The sequence below is a fragment of the Phyllobates terribilis genome, unplaced genomic scaffold (genome assembly GCF_046119375.1).
Source record: "Phyllobates terribilis strain yellow unplaced genomic scaffold, ASM4611937v1 Scaffold_63__1_contigs__length_7903474, whole genome shotgun sequence".
NCBI lineage: Eukaryota > Metazoa > Chordata > Amphibia > Anura > Dendrobatidae > Phyllobates > Phyllobates terribilis.
Genome location: NW_027362823.1, coordinates 7,897,064 through 7,903,475, shown reverse-complemented (window position 1 = coordinate 7,903,475; position 6,412 = coordinate 7,897,064). Strand labels below are relative to the sequence as shown.

Genomic DNA, 6,412 nt, shown 5'->3' with positions numbered 1-6,412 from the left:
ACTGCAAGGAGGATGCCTGCAGGATTTGTCGAGTGACGGGACACAGCTCAAAGGACTGCCCGAAGAAGACGTCCTGCAACCTGTGTGGGCTGGCGGCTCATCTGTACAAGGATTGCCCCAAGCGTGAGAGATCCTGGGCATCGGTGGTTGCGACGACCCCAGCTACGGAGGACAAGGCCCCGACGACCAGGCCTCTGAAGGTCAAGGACGCGACGACCAAGGCCCCAGCGGCCAAGGCCGAGACGACCAAGGCCAATGCGGTCAAGGAGTCGGTGGCCAAAGCCCCAGCGACGGTCCCAGCAGCTCCGAAGCAGAAGAAAAAGTCAAAGGAGGGTAAGAGTTCTGTCACCCCTCTCTCGATCCCTCCCCCTGCCACCCCCGTCCAATCCCCCCCCACCCCGGCCAACCCTGCTGAGGATTCCACTTCCTCTTCCTCCTTCCCCTACTCCTCAGCAGGTGTCCTTTCCCCTGCCCCGGCAGCCACTCTCCCTCCCCAGACCATGGTAGCGGTGGAATTAACCTTTCCTCCACCCGCCGCTATCTATTCCGAGGAGGATTTTCCTCTTCTTGTCTCCCCAGTTCCAACCCGGGGAAAGAGGAAGGTGGAGGACAGCCCTGCTACTGAATCCTCCAAAAAGAAGATTCTGGATTTCGTAGGCGAAAAGGAGGATACCCTCCCTGAGCCAGAAGAGATGGAGCACATGGTTGAGACCCTGGTGGCCGAGCCAGAAGAGGAGGAACTGGTGGTCGCCGAGATCGAGGCCGCGCTGCTTGACCAGATGGAGGAAGAGGGCCTGCTGGTGATCCCGTCACCAGCAGTCAACACCGACGAGGGACCACCCGACCGGAGTGGTAACTAAGGTGTATTGCCTGCGCTAACTTTTTCTTTTTTCCCTACATGATGGCTAATATTAACTTATTTTCCATTAATGTCAGGAGCATCAAGGACAAGTTCAGACGTCAGACTATTTATGCCTTCCTTACTTCCCAGTTGTGTGATGTTTATATGTTGCAGGAATGTTCCCTTCCCTCCTCTAGGTCCTTCAAACATCTGGCCAGGGAGTGGTCCCACGGTCCATCCTACTGGTCCGGTGGGGGTGACTGCAAGTCTGCGGGGGTCGCAATTCTGATCAGGGGGGGCGCATTCACGCTTGAGTCTGTCCAGGAGCTCATCTGCGGCAGGGCTCTTGTTGTAGATGGCAACTGGGCGGGAGAACCTGTCAGGTTCATCAACGTGTATGCGTCCCCACTGAAGAATGAGCGTTTGGAGCTTTTCCAGACCCTGCGGCTTCAGCTTGCCACCACCAGGACCTTAGTGATGGCCGGGGATTTCAACTGCCCCATCGAGGAGGATGGTCGTAGTTCTGGCACATCTGCCAAGTTGGACATCACGTCCAAGCTGCTCATCGAGATGGTAACCGAGGCCTCTCTTCAGGACGTGGTGGGCTCCATGGGGAGAGGCTCCACGAACTATTCGTGGAGCCGACCCGATGGCTCACTCCGCTCCAGGATTGACTTTGTGTTCACCTCTCGGGCAGTCAGGCAGAGTAGGCACTCGATGGTCTCCTGCTTCTTCTCCGACCACAGAGCCATTCACTTACAAGGTGTCCTCGGCGACGGTTTTCCGTCCGGGCCCGGCTCCTGGAAGCTGAATTGTGCTCTGCTGGCTCAGGATGAAGTCGTGGAGGAGCTGAGAGCAGCCTACGCAATGTGGCAGTCCTACAAGGGTAGCTTCCAAACAGTCTCTGATTGGTGGGAATATGTTAAACTTGAGTTTCGCTGTTTCTTTCAGGCCAAGGGTCGACAACAGGCGTGTGAGAAGAGGAGGGACTTCAGAGGGCTGCAGCGCGAGCTGCGGTCGCTGCAGGACCTTCTTCACTGCGGCTGGGACGTGAGGGAGGAGCTGGAGGAGACCAAGAAGAGCCTGAAAAGGCACTTTGAGGAGGAGTCCAAGCGAATCGTCTTCCGTTCCAAAGTGGAGAATCTGGAGAAGGGTGAGAAATGTAACTCATTCTTTTTCAGGAAACTTCATGCCGGTCACACGCCCCTGAACGAGCTGCGAGACGAGAGCGGAAACATGCGACGTGGGAAGGAGGACGTGATGAGGGTCGTCAGCGACTTCTACAGCGAACTCTACTCCCACAAGACTGCCGACCCCGACGCTGCTGATAAGTTCCTGTCAGGTATCACTAACCATCTTGATCCTGCAGGCACGGCAGCCTTGGACAAACCTCTGATGGTGGGCGAATTGCTCTCTGCCGCTAAATCCTTTAGGACCGGCAGGATCCCGGGCAGTGATGGTCTTCCAGCGGAGCTCTATGTAGCGCTGGGAGACCTCATCTGTCCGGACCTGTTGGACCTGTACGAGGAGATGGTGGTGGAGGGTAGAATGCCTCGATCTTTGAGGGAAGGAATGGTCACGATCCTGTACAAGCGGAAGGGAGAGAGGTGCGACCTGAGGAATTGGCGTCCCATCACTCTGCTCAACGTGGACTACAAGATCCTGGCCAAGACGATGGCGACACGACTTAAGACGGTGATCGGACGGATCATCCACCCGGACCAGACCTGCGGCATCCCTGGACGTCGCATCGCAGACAGCCTCGCTCTCGTGCGGGACACGGTCGAGTACATCAAGGTCCGCCGCGCACACGCGGCCCTGGTCTCCTTGGATCAGGAGAAGGCCTTCGACCGGGTTTCCCACGAGTTCATGGGCCGAGCTCTGCACCGGTTAGGTTTGGGTAACATGTTTTGTTCGTATGTCCGTCTGATGTATTTTGATATCCACAGCTCGGTGTTGGTGAACGGCTGGAAGACTGACCCCTTCCCTGTCCTCTCTGGGGTCAGACAAGGCTGCCCTCTATCACCTCTTCTTTTTGTTTGTGTTATAGAACTCTTCGCAGAGGCTATCCGGCAGAATGGAGAGATCAGAGGGATCACCGCACCGGGTCCGGGACGACACGAGGTCAAGTGCTCGCTCTACATGGACGACGTCACCGTCTTCTGCGCTGATCGTGGTTCAGTCGACGCCCTCGTCCAGACGTGTGAGAGGTTCGGCCGGGCTTCAGGGGCCAAAGTCAACTGCAGGAAGTCGGAAGCCATGCTCTTCGGGGATTGGCAGCCGGCCTCCTCCGCCCCCTTACCCTTCAACATTCAACCGGATTTCCTCAAGGTGCTGGGAGTCTGGTTCGGGAAGGAAGGAGCGGCCCTCAAGTCCTGGCAAGAACGCTTGGCCAAGGTGAAGCAACGGATCGGACTCTGGAGCCTCAGACACCTCACTTGTGAGGGTAAGGCACTCGTCCTGCGTAATGAGGTCCTGCCCGTCTTGCAGTACACGGCGCAGGCCTGGCCCCCACACGTCACTGTGTGCAGGGCCATTACCAGGACAGTGTTTCACTTTGTCTGGGGATCCAAGATGGACAGAGTCAGGCGGGCCGTCATGTACAAGGAGCCTCGCAAGGGTGGGAAGGGCGTTCCAGATATCCCCACACTCCTGCGATCCTCTTTTGTGTGTGATTGTGTCCGCCGGACTTTGCAAGTCAAGAATGGCTCCGCGGGCAGGTCCATGTCTCGCTTCTTCCTGCTTCCTCTTTGGAGGCGACTCGGCTGGGACAAGTGGGACAGCTCCTTCCCCTACAACTGGACGACGCCATGGTTCTACGGAGACGTCGTTCGATTTGTGGGGGAGCATCAACTGGAGGGACTCAAGCCCGACTTGTGGAAGCCCAAAACTATCCACAAGCTAATCAGAGCCAAGGATGACGTGGAGAACATCACAGGACTTCACCAGGACACGCTGGAGACTGTGTGGACAAATGTATCGTCTGACAGGCTGACCAACGGGCACAAGGACTTGTCGTGGATGGCGATTCAGGGCGGACTGCCCGTCCGGTCATTCATGCATGCCCGGAACCTGTGCAAGACCCGGTACTGCCCAAGGTGCCCCTTCGTGGAGGAAACATCTTTGCACACTTTTTGGGACTGCGGATTTGCACAGCGCCTATTGACTGCACTTGAGGACGACCTGAGGAACTCTGTCCCCAGGGCGAGCCTATCGCACCATTCTGTGCTTTATGGACTCTTCCCTGGGGTTCATACCGTCGGAGCCATCCAGGAGGCTTGGCGCCTTATGAACTGCTTCAAGGATGCCCTTTGGGTCGCCAGGAACCGGCTCATCTTGAGGAGGGAGAGGATGTCCATCCAGGACTGCCGCAGGCTGATCCACAGCCTGCTCAGAGACTATTCCATCATGGACGGTCCGGAGGACGAGGATGAGGACTAAACCCCTCCTCCCCCTCTCCCCTTATGTGTCTTGTCTTTCAATAAAGCTTCGGGCCTGTGATTTTCCCCTCCCCATCCCCTTTTTCCCAATCCCTATCCCTTATCACGGTTCGTCGTACTGTATTGATTGATATGCTTTTTCTTTCAGATTGAGTGTTTTGTGTAGCATAGGGGTGTGATGTGTCTAGTTAGTGCGTCGTATCCTCATGCTATGTAAATATGATGTAGAATTCTGTGTGTACTGGGATGCGGCACTGTAGACTGTCTGTTAACTTATTTTTTGTGCTAATAAAAGATATATTCAATCAAAAAAAAAAATCTGTTCTTATCAGTTTAATATCTGATACGTCCCCTATCTGGGGACCATATATTAAATGGATTTTTAGAACAGGGAGATGGAAAAAGAGCTTGCTCTGTCCACTCCACGCATTGACCTGGTATTGCAGTATCTCCAGGACCGGTGCACCCCTTCTTTAATGCAGTTTCTAAAATCAGAAAGAATTGAATTCAATGTTTTTTGTTCATTTTGCTTGTTTGTCGGATTTTGGGATGGACTCTTTGGCTTTGCTTTTCTTCTCCTCATTGGATTTTTCATGTTCAAAGTTGCAGAAGCCAGATTACAAGCTCATTTTGGTTCAACTTCAGCAACTGTGCATTGCATTGCCATGTAATTTTAATGCAATGCTATCTTTCTAGCTCTCCCTTTTTACTTCCTTTTGGATAAACAGACATATTAGGCAAGCATTTTGGAGCTTTCACCTAAATAACTACAGGTGGTGAGATAAGCTGCACAATATAATTGACCTTTCAGTATATTGTTGCACACACACCATCTATTTAGCAAATGCCCTTGTTATCAACAGCAGCCTTTTAAACTCACCTGAGCTAACAGGTATGTGCGCTGGTTACTCTGCTGCGCTTAAAATTTCTTTTTTGGTTTGCTACAATGCCTTTTCTGAAACGTTGTCTCCCTCTGCTGGAACACTGACTTCTTTCATTTAATGCCTGCAGACTATAAAAGAGAACCCAACCCAAAAAGTTTGGTTGATTAGTCTGTGGCATTCTGTTAAACTGTTGCTTATGGCGGTCTCTGTGAGCTTCTCAGCGACATTCAGCCAGCCAGGTATCCTGCCTGCAGTAGATGGAATGTGGCAATGGAACGCTGGCTGCGCGTGTCATAATAGGCTCTGAGCCTTTATATACCTGTGCACAGCAGCAGCCACCTTCAGTCTGCTGCTGGACAGCCAGCAGCAGCAGCAGCAGCAGGAGAGGTATGTAATCAGCAGCCCTCCTGCTAAGGGTAGACAGCTGCTCGTTCCACCCCACCCCCCGCCTTAATTGGTTCTCCTCCCTTCCAACGGTGTTGAGGCGGGTGGGAACAGCAGGGGGTGAAGGTGCTGTGTTTAAAGAGGTGGAGTTATGCAGATCTAAAACGCGTGGATTGCAGCAGCAGCAAGCCGAAAAGTGCAGGCATGTAAGGGATCTAGAGGTTGACAACATGTCTTCTTAACGGGAGTCCAGGAGCTCATCTCCACAAATGGACTTTTCAGGATCCTTGGGTGGCTCCGTAGTTTGAAACCAATTCTGGTTATCGCTTCTCGGCCTTTTGGCTAAGATCAAGTGTAGTATCTGTTCTTATCAGTTTAATATCTGATACGTCCCCTATCTGGGGACCATATATTAAATGGATTTTTAGAACAGGGAGATGGAAAAAGAGCTTGCTCTGTCCACTCCACGCATTGACCTGGTATTGCAGTATCTCCAGGACCGGTGCACCCCTTCTTTAATGCAGTTTCTAAAATCAGAAAGAATTGAATTCAATGTTTTTTGTTCATTTTGCTTGTTTGTCGGATTTTGGGATGGACTCTTTGGCTTTGCTTTTCTTCTCCTCATTGGATTTTTCATGTTCAAAGTTGCAGAAGCCAGATTACAAGCTCATTTTGGTTCAACTTCAGCAACTGTGCATTGCATTGCCATGTAATGTAATGCAATGCTATCTTTCTAGCTCTCCCTTTTTACTTCCTTTTGGATAAACAGACATATTAGGCAAGCATTTTGGAGCTTTCACCTAAATAACTACAGGTGGTGAGATAAGCTGCACAATATAATTGACCTTTCAGTATATTGTTGC

General features: G+C 52.3%; 2 non-coding genes across 2 annotated transcripts; both read left to right on the top strand.

Annotated features, from left to right (window-relative positions):
- Positions 1–4,554: 4,554 nt before the first annotated feature.
- LOC141193148 (U2 spliceosomal RNA) lies at positions 4,555–4,752 on the top strand. Its single transcript, XR_012266443.1, has one exon. It is a non-coding gene; the product is annotated as a U2 spliceosomal RNA (small nuclear RNA).
- A 1,119-nt stretch (positions 4,753–5,871) lies between these two features.
- Positions 5,872–6,062, top strand: LOC141193024 (U2 spliceosomal RNA). The gene has a single exon (XR_012266323.1). It is a non-coding gene; the product is annotated as a U2 spliceosomal RNA (small nuclear RNA).
- Positions 6,063–6,412: the final 350 nt, after the last annotated feature.